Raw genomic sequence first — 15945 nt, 5'->3', positions numbered from 1 at the left:
TCTGTTTGTTCTATGTGTTTGAAAACAAAAACGAAGACTGGTCAAACGACGAGGACCAGGGAAGCTGGTGGCACTCCATGATATGTGAATAAAACAGTGCACGTTGCGATCACCTGTCTGCTAATTTTCTTGTGTTCAGTGAAAGCTTCTGCCTAGTGCTTTAAGAAGACTATAGAACTTGTATGCACTGTTCCTCATCTCATTAATTCAAAATGCTGTTACACTAAACTCCACTAGGGTTAATACATAATGAATAACAATATTTTTTAACTCCTTTGATGGATGCAGGAATAGAGAATAAGAGCTCTGCCACAATTCTCTCTTTTCTCCAGATGTCCCAGCTATCACAATTGACAACTTGGCTTTTAAAGGGAGTAAAAAATAAAAGAAAAAATTACAGGTTCTTCAATACACAGCACAGAAATCTGCTCTTCTCCATTCTTTGCGCTGAAACTGCAAGCAAAGAGATCACCTTAGTACCTGGCTTTTGAGAAATGAAAATGATTTGAATTAACCACTTTCCAAACGTCACATACAACCTCTTTGATTTTCAGTTCCTCACCAGGGCAAATCACAGACTGTTGCTCTGCCTAAGAGCTTGGGTCACAACCATGATCTGCTTTCAGCTTATTAGGGAGGAAGTATTACCTGCTTGCAGGGAGAGTCATTGTCAAGGGGAAGCAGTCACCTGTCATTGCCTTGGCAAGGACCTATGAAGCTCTCGGGAACATAGGCGCTAGAAGTAAAAACCAGGCCTCCACGTCAAGAGTGCAGACCAGTCTTCTGAACTGCTTGTTGTATGCACAATTTATGAATTACAACGCGAGTGGAAAACAATTAATTTCAAGAAGAAAACTCCTTCCCATGACAGCTTTAAATGGCTGTGCAGATAGAAATTCTCCAGCTCAAAAGACCAGCTCTTGATGGAAAGTGAAGCCACTTTCACTACAGAATTGAAATGAATTTTTATTTGGCAGGTTTCAAAACGAGACAATTACTTTCTTAAACGTGTTACTAACAAATTTCATCTTTGAATATAAGTTTTTAATATATAGGTTTAGGTCTTTCGGTAAGCATTACTGTGGCTGTCTCACATTCTTCATTGCTTAAAAAAGAAAACCAAGAAGAGGTCAGGGAAAATAACGAAGAAAAACATGAAGGAGTAACAAAAACACCAGCAAGGAAACACTTTTTTTTTTTCAGATGCTAAGCAATATATAAAAGTCAATAAATTCTAGATCTGCCCCATGTTTTCACGTATGTTTTCTAGCTCCTTTTCTGTAAAAAGCTCCCACCGCATTTGTGCACTGCCTTCTGCAGGATATGGTGAATGACAATCACTTCACAGGCAGAGCATGTACTGTTAAAGAGCAAATGCAGCAAGGAAATGTGACAGAGAGGGGACAGATATTTCTCCAGGTTTTTTTAAATTGCAGTGGTTTTGGTGGGGACAGAGTTAAATTTCATCATAGTAGCTGGTATGGTGCTATGTTTTGAATTTGTGATGAAAACAGTGTTTATAGTGTCTTTCAGCCACAGGTTCCCAGACTTAGGTTCTGTTCTCCTTCTCACAAGTGAAATGTTCTCCAGAGTCAGGATACATGCCACAGCACAGACTACGATGCAAGACTAAATGCCTCCTAAATCACATTACGTTCCTCTTCATGTAGTCATCCCTCAACAGGTTCAAGGAATATGAACTTAGACTGAAATGCAGACTTGGCACATTTTAAATTACCCTTCTGAAGACATTTACTCTGATATAATGGTAAAAACTTGGGGGGAAAAACTCGATGGGAAAATCTTGTGCCTAATTAACCACTTCATGGCATTCTACTTCATCTGTGTAACTCTGGTCCTTGAAAACTAGACTACTAAAGGGCTGAGATGTCAGTCCTATATTTAGAGACAAATTCATCAAGACAACTTAGTTTATGAGGAGTCTCACCAAATTCAAAGAAGTTGATCAAAAGAAATCATGCTGGTGAAACTAAGGCAGTAGGAACTCTGTGCTCTAAAAGAGTATTAACTACGCTCATCAGAGCGGTCCAGATATTTTCATCGCACAGTAATATCCAGAATCTGCAAAAAATTGACACCTCTCTGGCCTGGAAGCAAAAGATGATCTGCATTTCCTCTAGTTGCATGCTACCAGCTACTGCAATGCTTAAAAAAGAAAGAAAGAAAGAAAGAAAGAAAGAAACCAGAAAAGAATCCGCCTTACTTTCCTACTAAGGGTTGGTAACACCAGTAAAAACAAACATATCTATTCATCAAAGAAAGCAGCTGCAGGTAAGAATAAGACTCACAAAGTAACTTCTAGTGTCGTGCTCTGGTACGCAGTCATTACACACACAGGTATCTGCCGATCTGTGCCCCTGCGATGTCAGAGGGTGCTTTGTACAGTCCTTGTCTCTTGTTCTGCTCTCCCCTAGGATTACATTGCTAGTGGGATCAGCACAGAGAACAGTTGTGTGCCTCAGCACCAATGAGATATCAGGGGGATCCTTCTTTGCCTCCTTCCCCGCACATCCAGTCTTCCAACATTAGCTACTGGAGCGCCAGTAGTCTTCATGGTGTACAGGACACGCTCTGTTCTAATTATCTGAATTTGTTTAACAACATAATCATACCAGTGGAAGTTCATGCTCCACTTTAGAATGTGGCTTTCGCCCGAGCAAGAATACTGTGAAATTTTTAAAGAAAAAAAAAAAAAATCTGTTTCGTTAATTTTTTTTTTTTTTTTTTTTTTTAAAGGCCACGGCAAATGTAACATGGGTGTGAGCACAATTATGTCAAACTTGTAACAGCATGGGGAGAGGAAGGGAGGTAATGTACCTGCAGATGGCATGACCCTCTGGATGGAAATGGCAACAGGGAAACTCCAGGTCAAAGGACCTGGAGCAAGAATGCTTGCTGACTTCAGCACGTGGGCCGAATCTGAATACAGGTGGAAAGGGAAAAGGGAGTCTGTGGAGAGACTGCAAGGAAAGCAACACGCTCTGCAGTGGGACTCAGCTCTCAGCTAAAAAACACCTTAGTGGCTATTTTAAGCTTCCTCCATTTCAAATGCATTTGCTGAGCTGTATTCTGGAACATACAGCATCACAAAATTAAATGACAGCAGTTGCAGAACACGGGTAACCTGCCCTAGTATAAACTGCTACCATGGATGATTTGAAGAAATCCAGTTCACTGCTTCTCTCTAAAACCTACTGCTAGAAGTAAATATGTTCTTTATGTGAGCCATCTGATGTGTTCTGGAATGCTGTCAGCTGCTCTGCTTTCCACCCTTCCCTTCCACTGTTCACTCCACTAAGCCAAATTTTCTGTTTGCCATTCTTTGCATTATTAGGCAGTGGCAGATGCTATTACAGTAAATTGAAAAGCAGTGTAAACACTATAGTCAGCTATGTACAAACACCCGTTAATTAATTGTATGACTCTAGGAGGACATGAGGAGTGGGAGATCACATGCTACTGGGGGGAAGGAAAAGAGCCATTTGTTTCCACAGAACACTCACTGCAGACAAAATTAGGCAAGGTAGCCTTCAGAGGAGAGAAACACTAGCACAAGGTAAAAATCACTATACTGAAAGCAGAGTCACAAGGGTGTAGAGATTCTTCTGTTATATCAAGTGTTTAGACCATTGCATAAATGTTGGAGAACCACTGAGATGCACGGCAGCCGTAGCAAAGGAGACTGAATCAGTGAGCCAGTGAAAAACAAGACTAGATGAAGAGCTTGCTAAAAACACCTTAGCGTGCACCGCCTTGCACAGAAACACTACTTTCCTGTAGGAGCTTCATGGATGCAACTCAACATAGCTCATAATTTCAGATACTATGGGATAGTATCCACATCACAGCCACCAAGCATCTTAACAAAAAGTCTAAACCATTCAATGTAAAAAATTAACCATTCCCATTTAAGTGGAAAATACTAATTCACAGCCAAGTTGGCATATCTGCCACATTTTCTCTTTATTCTCGACTTAATAATAAAATCTAACTTTAAAAAAAAAAATTAAAAAATGCAAAATTCAACAAAACCATTAAGATCCACATACAATGAGGTTGAAAATAAATGATTTGATTCAATCACTCCAGTTTTTATATACATGACAGAATCAAGTAGAGAAGGAAATACATATATTTCACATTATTACACAAGTAAATTATACAAATATACAAATCATACAAGAAAATAAAACAAAAGAGAAAAAAATAATACACTCCAGTCTTGTCTGAAAAAAAAATGATCTTAAAAATCAAATTAACAGCTGCCTTCCTGCCATACTTTGCAGTTAACTCAGGGCTGACTGGTAGCACCTAGGAGGTTTTCCTTGCCAAAGGTGTATTTAACCATGGTACAGGGAGCTGCAGGCTCTGCTTTACTTCTAACCAAGCACCGTATGTATACATTTAAACACTGTATGAGCTTTATTACTGACTTAAACCAAGATAAATTTTATTTTACGAAAAACAATAGATAGTTTCTAGACTACAAAATCTTTCTCCTTCTGCAAAAACATCAGTCTGGAGAGCGATGTAGCTAACCTCTCCTCTCACACTTCAGATTTGTACCTACTTAGCAACAACCCAATTTTAAGTTTGATGAAGACAAATCACCTGAAGTTGATTAATTATTTCTCTATCATGTTAACATTTCTACATAATACATGACTGGTTAGACTCTTAATTTGATGGAAAGATAAAGCAATACTGTTCCACAGCCAAATTAAGAACTGCTTGTGCAATTAAGGAGTAACGTAGCAATTACCTTCTCATTCACTTCCCTATCTCCACCTTCCACGAGAGGGTAAGGTTAGGGTTAATTTGTGTAGCAGCTGTCAGTGTGTCCTATCCTCTGTCTAGTGTTATCTTCCCTTGTGCTGCATCGTATTAGTCTGACCAGAGATTTAAGAGGTCTGGGACAAGGACAAACGCATTTTCCTAAGTGCTTAACGCTCTTGCATGCCCAATACGATTTATGGGAGCTCAGTGCACTTTGAAAAAAGCCAGCTCTTGTGAACAGTCCACTCAAAAGCAAACCAACTCAAACCTTCTCAGAACAGAAGAACAGTTAAGTCTTTACAGCAGCCTTGCACACACAAGACAACAGAAAAGATGAATTCCAACTACTGTAACAAAATCCTGACTCCTAGGGCTTTAGGACTGCAGTGGCAGCCCCAAACACACGGGTGCCCCATGTACTATTGTGGAAGTAGCCAGTGACTGACCATCCCTCCCATGCTTTAAGTCTCTGCTAAAAGCTACTAGCACAGATTCTGCTCTCCATTTTACTGCTACAAGTCCAGTTTCTTCCATAGGTAACTCTTTACAGTAGTCTTCACAGAGGATCAAAAGGTACTCGCATCAAAAGGTGCTGCAATTGAGAGATGACTGCTGCACATTTTCTGGAAGCATAAATATGCTGTGGCAATGCTTGTGTCAAACTGAAACAAGTGTGAAATTCAATATGGATCCTTATGGATCCCTTCCAACTTGAGATATTCTATGATCCTATGAATTAGCTTACTCCACAGATGTATATTAAATTTACTCTTAACCAAAAACATTAATCTAGTCCTCCAGTTCTGTTCAGTGTCTTGTGGACAGGAGAACAGAGATAGCAGTTGAGGGAATCAACAGGAAATTGCCCCTGTGATCTCATAGAAATGCGCTGCTTCACACATAAAACAGGCTTTTTTTCCTTTACACTAGATGGAAAAAGATGAGATCCAAAAGATATGACATCAGACAGTAAAAAAAAAAAAAAAAAAAAGGAAAAAAATCACCACTCAGTGGTGTATTCATTGTACTTAAGAACTCAGGAAAGATTTTTTTAAAAGGAGAGTTACAAAGAATAGCTGGAGTGACGGGGAGTCATAGCGCAATCCATGAATCCAGTAGAATTTTATGGACTACCATTCATTCATAAGCCACAATCCTTGGAGAATAATTCTTTGTACATTTCAAGGTGATAGATTTTGTCAATTTTTGTCAATTAAAAAAATTCAGCAGGAATTGTGCAGCTCAATCCTAGGTGGTGCAGAAAGAGCAAGATTTGCAGGGTTTCATGCACAGACCTAACACAACTTGCCCAACAGTAGCACCTCCCAGCTCCAAACCACTCTCTCGTACTGCGCTGGATGTGAAGAACAGAAGTTTACTCTAAATCAACAATTCAAATGAGTCCCAGAAAGAGAGCGATATTACTGTTAGCACTATTTTCCAGATAGACAATCAATTCATTAAAAGATTAAATGACCTGCGTAACTTGGTCTTGTGCAATAGGACCAAGAAAGGCCTTTCACTCACCTGGTAAGAAAATTTCCAGTTGTGAAAGCTGATCATGTCCATCTATTTTGCTGGTTACCAGTAAAGCAATCCATCAGTCTGTATGTGTGGCATATGAAGCATAGGAAAAGTGAATTTCACAGGCATTTTACAGTCACGTTTTAAACAACTAAAAGTTAAATTGCATTTTGTCTATTGTCTACCTGAGAATTCATCCTCATTTGAAGCACTTTAATTCAATTAGCTGGATTTGCAGAGTAAAATAGTAGCAGATTGCTGACAAAACTGACTAAAGGCTCTTAAAATTCAGTTAAGGTGTATTAAATCAATAGTCATCCTTTGTGGCAAGATGTATTACAGAAATTACATTCTTATTTGTTTGTTTGCTTGCTTGCTTTATATTCTACAAAAATACCACTAATGTCAGCCTGTTGGGTTTTTTTTTTGTTTGTTTGTTTGTTTGCTGTTTGATTTTTGGTGGGTTTTTTTTTTTGTTGTTGTTGTTTTGGTTTGGTTTGTTTTTTTTCCCCTAAGATCTTCATATTGCAGAAATAAGGTTGCAAGCTCAGGGTATGCAGCTGATATTAGAATGTCTTTTGGGCTTCAGGCATGAGAAGCATATTGACAATTCTAGTCTTACTAATTTAGGGATGCTGGGATTGGGGAACTAAAGATGCCTGTCTCTTAAGGCTGTTGTATAAAAGGCTGTTTCAAAACAAAGAAACAGTCAAGGTTAATTGGGGTTTTGCCTGTTTCACTTTTGTGTGCGTGCACTTGTGAGTTTTTTGATGTTTACATTGTGGAAAATGCAAATATATTAAAACCAAAACTATCCACACAAATGTGGCTTTTTTTGTTCCCCAGAAAGACTCTGAAAGAGAGAAACTCACTACAAAACAGCCAACAGACAAGTATTTACAGAACCCTTCTAAAAGAAGCCCAGGTTCAAGCCCCTGGTACAAATCTGGTAGAACTGCAATTTAAACCATTTTACAGAAAAATTAAAGTAATTGTATTGGTTTTATGTAGTAAGGTCTTGGTAGTGGGGGGACGACAGGGGGGCTTCTGTGAGAAGATAAAAGGAGCTGCCCCCATGTCCAACAGAGTGAGCTCCAGTCAGCTCCAAGATGGACCCACCACCGCCCAAAGCTGAGCCCACCAGTGACGCTGGTGGCGCCTCTGTGATAACATATTTAACGGGTAAAATGCACTGTGCAACAGCTGTGAGAGAAAGAAGTGAGAAAATGTGAGAGAAACAACTATCAAAGTCGGTGAAGGAGGAGGAGGTGGTGTTCCAAGCTCCAGAGCAGAGACTTCCCTTCAGCCTGTGGAGGAGACCACGATGGCACAGGTTGTCCCCTGCAGCCGATGGAGGACCACGGTGGAACAGAGATCCACCTGCAGCCCATGGAGGATCCCAAGCTGAAGCAGATGTCTGTGCCTTGAAGGAAGCTGCAACCTGTGGAAAGCCCACGTCAGAGCAGGCTCCTGGCAGAAACTGTGGCCCACAGGAGAGGAGCCCAAGCTGGAGCAGGTTTTCTGGCAGGATCTGTGGCCCTGGGGGACCCACGCTGGAGTAGCTCTTTCCTGAATGACTGCACCCCATGAAAAGGATCCACGCTGGAGCAGTTCTTGAAGAATTGCAGCCTGTGGGAAGAATCCACATTGGAAAGTATATGAAGGACTATATCCCATGGAAAGGATCCCAGGGTGGAGCAGGAGAGGAGTATGACCACAGAGACAAAGCATTAAGAATTGACCGCAATCCCCACTACACATCCCCTTGCCTCAGTTGGGGAGGTGGGAGGAGGAAGAAGAGTTGGGAATGAAATCAAGCCTGGGAAGAAAGGAAGAGTAGGGGGATGGTGGTTTCAGTTTTGTTTTATTTCTCACTAGCCTACTCTGTTACAATTAACTGGCAATAAATTAATTTCCCCAACTCAAGCCTGTTTTGCCTGTGATGGTGTGATGGTAATTGGTAATTAACCTCCATGCCCTTATCTCAACCCAAGAGCTTTTCATTGTATTTTCTCCCCCTGCTCTCCTGAGAAGGGGAAGTGACAGAGCAGCTTAGTGGGACATCAGGAAAAAAAAAAAAAAAAAAAAAAGGTCTTTAAGATGTAAGTGCACTTTCCATAGCAAAGGGTGGAATGATGAATCAAGAGAGAACAGTGAAACTTGAATATCCTGTACGAATTTGTAATGGTTATTTCAGAATCCAAGATCTGAAACCAGCTGAGGGCAATGGAGGCTATCATCACCCATCCCTTTGAAACAGTTTTTGCCTCTCACAATGGACCAACTGACCCTGTAGAGCTTCCTTTCATACGCTATACTGCTCCACTTCAGTCATGGAAGTTCTTGTTTGAGTACTCTGGATAATAGCCTCATTGATTTCTCTCTTCAGTGGGCCAGACAACCACTTCACACACGTGCCAACAAAACACTGTACAACTACAATCCTCTAATTCTCTGTGGAGTTTTCACGATGTGGCAGTCATCCTAGACACCAAGATCTTCTGAATTCTGTGCATGCAGAAGAAGTAAACAAGATGAAAAAGGTTCCTCAGTTGATTCAAAAGATACAATCTGCTTGAAAGAAGATTGCTATCCTTTTAGGTGTACCCTTGCACAGAATAATCAACAATATGACCATCTTATCATAAGAAGATGTACAGTCCACAGTGAATTAATATTGCCAAATTCCAGCCTCCAGGACCAACTCCAATTGTTCTTCTGTGCTACTAGGACACCTCGGTCTTAAACAGCACTGCATATCCAAATGAATCAATGCAAGCTCTACGTTTACACAAACATACTCTCATAGCTGAGGGTGAAGAAAACATATCCTCATAGTTGGGAGTGAAGAAAGGTTAAAAAAAAATCTCACATTTTCAAAAACAATCCATAGTAGGCAATGCATAACGAAGTGTATGTCTCAGTATGTTTGAGTATGAGCTGCATGGAAGACCACAGAGTGCCAGAAGAGATGAAAGAAAATAATGAAGAAGTCTTGACTACTAATTCCTGCCTAGGACACAAATCTCATCCGCACCAAGTGCAGGCACGTTAATTTCACTGAAGTTGGACCAACCTTAAAGCAGAGGAGCTTCAGACACCTGAACAATAATGAAACAAATCAAACAGAAGATAATAGGCGATTAAAAGCAATGCACTTAAGCAGGAACTGCTTAAAAACACACACATGGAAAATCAGTTGTCACAAGAGGTATTAGTCATTCTAATTTTCATCAACTTTTCAGTTAGACTGTTTTAAAAGGCAACAGAGTACTCAGTACATTCTCACTAGCATTAAAAAAAAAAAAATAGTATTTTGTGAGGTATGCAAAGCATTGACTCTACAGTTAGAAAACAAGGGTCTAATTATTAATAGAGTAGCCATTATTCAGTTGTGATCCATTTCCCTTTTACTGCAATTAATTACAAATAACATCTGTCAGGATCACAAGTGTTCCATGAATAAGGAGCGGTATTTTATGTTTTGCTTTATGTGCAATAACATACACCGCAGTCACTTTACTGGGACTCCACGCAGTAACCAAGCACAGAATTCGGTTCTTTAACAGAGTAGCTAGAGGTTGTCTGTAGAAAATCTGAAGAAGGTTAGTGTTGTAACCAGGGCCTTAAATACACCAGTTTTCAAATTGCAAACTTAGTTCCGGGATATTTGGCAACTGTAATGAAATACAGCCTGTCCTGACCTTCTGGTGTGCTGGGCTCCTGGCCACTTCAGCGAAGGGCTGAAAGCGAGATCTGCCAGGTCAGCCAGCACCACACCAATAACCTGTTTGCACAGCCAAACAGCAGCCAAGGGATAAGACAGTCCCAAAACTCGTTTGCATCATAAAAGCTACAAATGAGCCTGGAAATCCACTGCTCTTAGGTTTCTAATGTTGGTTTTGTATTATAAAAAGCACAGAGCTAAACTACAGACAATGAAAAAAGAGAGTTCAATATCCCTCAACAGGCAAGTCAGTCTTCTTTTGTTTAAAAGGGAACCAGTTGTGCTAAAAAATCCAACGGACAGAATAAACAGAACAAGTAACAGGAAGAAACGGAGAGCAGCAGCACAAGTAACAAGACAACACAGTCCTTAATAAACTGAGAATTTGGATACCTTCAGCACAGTCTCCAGACATTTTTTTTTTCTGCAAAGCAATTTTTAAGTTTTATATGTTCACGCTGTTCTTACTTGCTTTTCTTGCTGAAGAGACATGATCAGCAGTTAGAGGGTAGCAGAGAGCTCAGCAAATCAAAAATCTCTAACAATTAACTGCAACACGTAGTGATAATGACTGCACTGAAAGAAAGCAGTACCTCAACGTTAAAGCCATTCAGAGACTTGAACAAAAGACTTTTTTTTTAAAATTTTCTTTCTCCAAACAAAATTTGGAGAAAAAGGAGTAAATCGGAAATACGAAAAAGACCACTCCGTTTCAACACAGCTGCCTTTCCCATCCTGCCAGGATCACTCAGTCCTGGTTGGACTATTTTATTTTACCAAGAAGTAGCAGCAAGAGCGCAGCCCGCAGTGAAAGGAACATTACTGTGCTCATGAAAAGGATGCATACCCTTGTTGATCAGCTCAACTGCTTGTGCGATAATTATATAAGCACCTTAGCCATTGTGAAATTCTCCTGCAATTGTACCAAGGACAACTATAAGTTGAATTCTGTTCTTTCCCTTGCTGCATGACACTTGCAGTACGTACAGCTGGTGTACAGAACACCCTTCTCCTTTCCAGACACCTATGTCACCTCTCAGTTAAAGAAGGCAGTACAAGAAAAGCAAAGTCTAGCAACCTTTGCCTAGAAGAAACCTCCCTGGCACTTCTGGTAAGACTGCCAGGAATCAGAGCTGTCCAGCAATGGTGGTTGGCTCCTTGAGGACAGGCAGAAAACCAGAGCGCCACAGAAAAAAAGCAGAAACTCAACACAAGAAAAACCATAAAGCTTGCATGTGTTATTAGATCTAATGGAAAAAAAGAGGCCTGAAGTTGCAATGCAGCTTGCACAAATTTACATAGAGCAGCCCTGTCTGCGGCAATGATGCAGAAAAAGCCAGCTGTTTCTGCTCACCAGTTAGGAAGGCAGAGGCCAGTAAAATTCTTTAGCATGGAAGCTACCAGCTCAGGAAGGGCAATCTCCTAAAGCTTTTTCTCACTGCTGTTCAGTGTAATTAAAGCAGGTTTATGTTCATGGATGTGTGACATTGGTCAGCTGGCAAAGCCCAGACATACTGACACTGAACTGTGTTGCCCATTCCTTGACAGCTGCATGTTTCTTCTGCTCTTTAGAAAAATAAGATGGACTGGGGGAAGGAGGTGACAAAATGAAGCATGAAAAGTAGTGAAGCCTGCTGTCTGTATGCAGAGACTGAATCAACGCAGGACTGCTAATCTCCAACTGCAACGGCAAGCACTTATCTCTCTATGGAGCTCTGTGGCTCTTCATCCATTTCAGGTATTTCTAGACACCCTCACACTTTAAATTGCACGTGTGAGAGAAAATAAAAAAGAAACGGTATGTTAAACTCTTATAACACTTTCCAGCTCTCAAGTCTCCATTTAAAAAAAGGCCAAATATAACAAGAGACAAGCAACTGAAGGAGAGAGGATAACCCTACTATTAATGTGACCTTATTTTAGATCTTATGCAGGTTTGGTCTCAAACATGTCTTGACCTGATGTGTAATGTCTACTCCAGCTATGGCATTTTTTCTCCAAGATTTCACCCTTTGAAATGCTGACAGAGGCTTAGGTTTACATGTTGATTACTAGTTTAGATTGAATTACATATTTTTTCTGTAACAAGTACTTGGCAGTTAAAATGCGTAGTAACCTCATTTCCCACTATAAAGAAAGTCAAGTAATGAAATATAAAATACATATCGAATTAAAAGTATACAAATAATTTTTGCAAATACTTCTTCATCTCACCTTCACTGCACTGTGTTAAGAGTACCAAAAAACCCAACAATTTCAACCTTACAAACATTAACAATATATACTTAAAGTAAGGACATGAAATCAAGACAGCTGGAGGAAACGCAAAGCACTGAAATCAAACAGGCTGCATTTATTCCTAGTGCTCAGTACATGCAATTGGCCTTAACAAAACTGACAGATACTTTTCCCCAGGAGTCAATTTAAACACATGACTATGATGTGTGAAAATGCTTTTGTTCCGCAATAGGCAAGTCATCTGCATCAACATAACTTATGCAGCTGTATGAAATTTTAGTTCAGCTTGATTGCTGTTTGTGTTATTTTCTGTAATGAAAACTTAATAAATTTAAATGCCGCTGCCAGTTTTCCCTCAAAGACTTATTTCTACCTCAGTTAAGAAAGGTTTTGCTGGTCAAGCCCTCTCAGTCGTACTTACTGAGAATCAATGACTGAATTAAATTATATGCTTGCCATTTAGAAAGTTCCTGAGGACCCTGTCTGTCTCACACTGGAAATGTAGCATTACTTAATTAACTTAATTAATTAATTGTGTCTGGTGGGTCTTCAGCTCTGCCCAGAGTATACTGCATCTTCTCATACTTCTTCATTTGTTAAAAAAGCCCATAATTACATGTTTTATTAATAAATTTATTAAACCATAAAAAAAAAAGAAACAACAGTGCTCTGCTCTCTGCACAGGCACCTAGCAAAACCACTAGCCCTAGAGACTTACTGGATTGTAAAAAAGCTATCTGCAACCAAAGCCAATGAACTCATAACTCTCCGAGAGTCGTAACTAAATCTAGCTGGGGGTGGGGGGAGTTTCCCTGAATCAGCAGATCATACTTCTCACATCTTTCCATCTTTCTAAAATTGCCGAATCACTAACACTATCCAGTCTTGCTAAGCTATAACAAAAGCACCATACATCTACCTGCACTAACAACACTCCAATACGACCTATCAGCATTTGGCAGATAATTCCATAAAGATGCGATGCAGATCGTAGAATAGAATCACAGAATCATTACGGTTAGAAAAGATCTCCAAGATCATCCAGTCCAACTGCCAGTGCAACACCACCACACCTACTAAACCAGGTCCCAAAGTGCCAAGTCGCATGTTTTTTGAACCCCTCCAGGGATGGTGACCCTGGGCAGCCTGTTCCAATGTTTGACCACCCTTTCAGTAAAGAATTTTTTTTCCTAATATCCAATCTAAACCTCCCCTGATGCAATTTTAGGCCATTTTCTCTTGTCCTATCACTAGTTACTTGGAAGAAGAGACCAGCACCCACGTCCCTACACCCTCCTTTCAGGTAGTTGTAAAGAGTGATAAGGTCTCCCCTCAGCCTCCTCTTCTCCAAACTAAACAATCCCAGTTTCCTCAGCTGCTCCTCATGATGAGCACATGTAAGGAAAAAAAGAAAAAATTATAATGAAAAAAAAAATTAATCAACAACTAGCTAATCAGCAGGACTAAATCTGAGAGTGTAAGATGGCAAAGAAGGAAATGCACGTAATTGCCTCGTCTATTTAGAAATCTGATGTATTTAGCAGGAGCGCATCAGGGAAAGTTTCTAACCAGCAGTGTGCATTACAGCCAGAACTCTACTTTCTTTGGGATTACTGAAGCAGTGAAATCACACTCTGGCATAACAAGATACAACATAATATTAACAAGGTACACATAATATTAGCTCCGCCTTGTGCTAGCCCAGTTCTTAATGACTTCAGTCCTTGCCTGACACATCTATTGAAGAATGGTCAAAATGAGCACGATGAACTGTGATCTAAAAGCCACAGCACACTTGCAGCATAGGTGAAGCAGTATCAGAATGCGGATGCACCTTATACATAAGCAAACTCATTAAATGCTTTGAGTCAGGTACAGTGGCTAACAGCTGTGTGTGAATGGAAATGAAGTAAAGGAAGAGAACGGATGAGAACTCTTGCTTTTACAAAACATCACAGAGAATTAGACTAAATGAAAATAGAAACCCTTCCTATGAAGAAGGATAGACTATAACTCAGGACACTGCTTCATTTGTTTCTGCACAGATCTTCCACGCAACCCTGGGTCTCACATTCTCCCTGCTGCAGCTATTCAACTGCATAATGCAAATAATAATTCTTTTATCAGCCTTGTTTCTTAACAGCAGAAACCCTTAAAAACAATCTCTTACAACTTCTTCCTTACTGTCCAACACAATGGGCACTTTAAAAAAAAAAAAAAAAAACCACCAAAACCCGAAACAATTGTCATATAATGGGTGCTAAAAAGAAAATAAGCATTCTAAATCTTTGCCAGCCCTGGAAGAAATAGAGAAATATCTCCAAGAACACAAGGACAGCTGGTTCTTGGCAAGTCATTGCAAGAACCTGTAAAGTTGCTAAATGTTTGTCTTGAGAGATTGCTCAGGATGGGAGGACATGGGGCATGGAGCCAGAGGATATTGCCTTGGTAATATGAACAAACATCCTGTTATTCCTGGGGAAGAGCAGAAGTTCTGGGCTAGCAAACCATCAAAGACTGGTTCCAAGGCTGGGTCAGGGCACAGTCACGTCTCCAGGGGGCATGCAACAACCTGCGACCACCCGACAACGACCCAAAGTGGAACTGAGCATGCGTGAGGTTGCACCGTCGAACACCAGCCCTCCGCATGAACAATCAGAGTATGCGCAGGTGGAACAACAGAGGGGTGACATGCCATTGTTATGGTGACCTCAGTGACTGGACCCAGATGAAAGGACCGTGAGCAACTTGCAGTTGACTGAACCACCACCAACGATCCTTGGACTTCTGGACTGCAGACGGACTCCTGGAACATCCATCAGACCTCCTTGGTGGTCACTGTTCTTGCAACCCGATCCCAAATGTCTGCCTAATTTCCACCTTTTCTTCTCACTCTGTCCTATCACTGCTATCATTCACTTTTTGATAATAAAACTAGGTTTGGTGGCACAGCATTTGACTTCGTTTGTGTCTTAATTTCCTCTCCTGGGATCAAAAAGAAACATCCCCCGCCTTCGGATCGGGACAGTCGTTTAGAAGACTAAGTCATATTTGATGCAATACTGTGTTCTTCTTGTTACTTTGTAGCAGAGAAAATGGCATATTTACAACACATACAATATCTCTTACAAATTGGCACTGAATCTCTGACTCCAAACAAAGTTACCAAGCAATGTAAGCAAGGCCTTGATATCACCGTTAAGAGCAAATGCAAAACAGAGTTTTTTCTTCTCTAATTACCTATTTAACAATTGTAAAAACACTGTGTGTATTGCATCTACCTGCCACTTAAATACTATTAAAATAAATCATTCTCATGTTAGATAATCAAGAAGTTTGTGACTCAGATAAATATTACTTTTATATACCTGTATACTAAAATAGACCTGTTCACAGCTGTCTTCAGGATTGACTACATATGGCAAATCCATAAACAAAAGCCTTCTGAAAAGAGTCTTAAAACGGACAAATCCATCAAATTCTTTTAAAAGTTAGATTAATTAACAAGAATCATTGTACATGACCCCATACCACCAACAAATAAGGAAGTTAGGTCCTTTTCTCTCCCTAAAGTCAATGAGGTAATTTTAATTTAGGAGCTAAAGTAACAATTAAAAGAAGACTTCTTAGACTTCCGTCCTAGGTCCCAGATTCTTACT

At 40.1% G+C, this 15945-nt stretch overlaps 1 protein-coding gene across 1 annotated transcript in view; it reads right to left on the bottom strand.

The window, feature by feature from the left end:
- The window catches only part of PITPNM3 (PITPNM family member 3), a 78178-nt gene that overhangs the window by 52783 nt on the left and 9450 nt on the right, over positions 1-15945 (bottom strand). The gene's annotated exons all lie outside the window — the stretch shown is intronic.

This window comes from Chlamydotis macqueenii, chromosome 19, assembly GCF_036417535.1.
Source record: "Chlamydotis macqueenii isolate bChlMac1 chromosome 19, bChlMac1.mat, whole genome shotgun sequence".
Lineage (NCBI taxonomy): Eukaryota > Metazoa > Chordata > Aves > Otidiformes > Otididae > Chlamydotis > Chlamydotis macqueenii.
The sequence above is the reverse complement of the archived record's forward strand: the minus strand, read 5'-3'. Positions and strand labels throughout refer to the sequence as shown.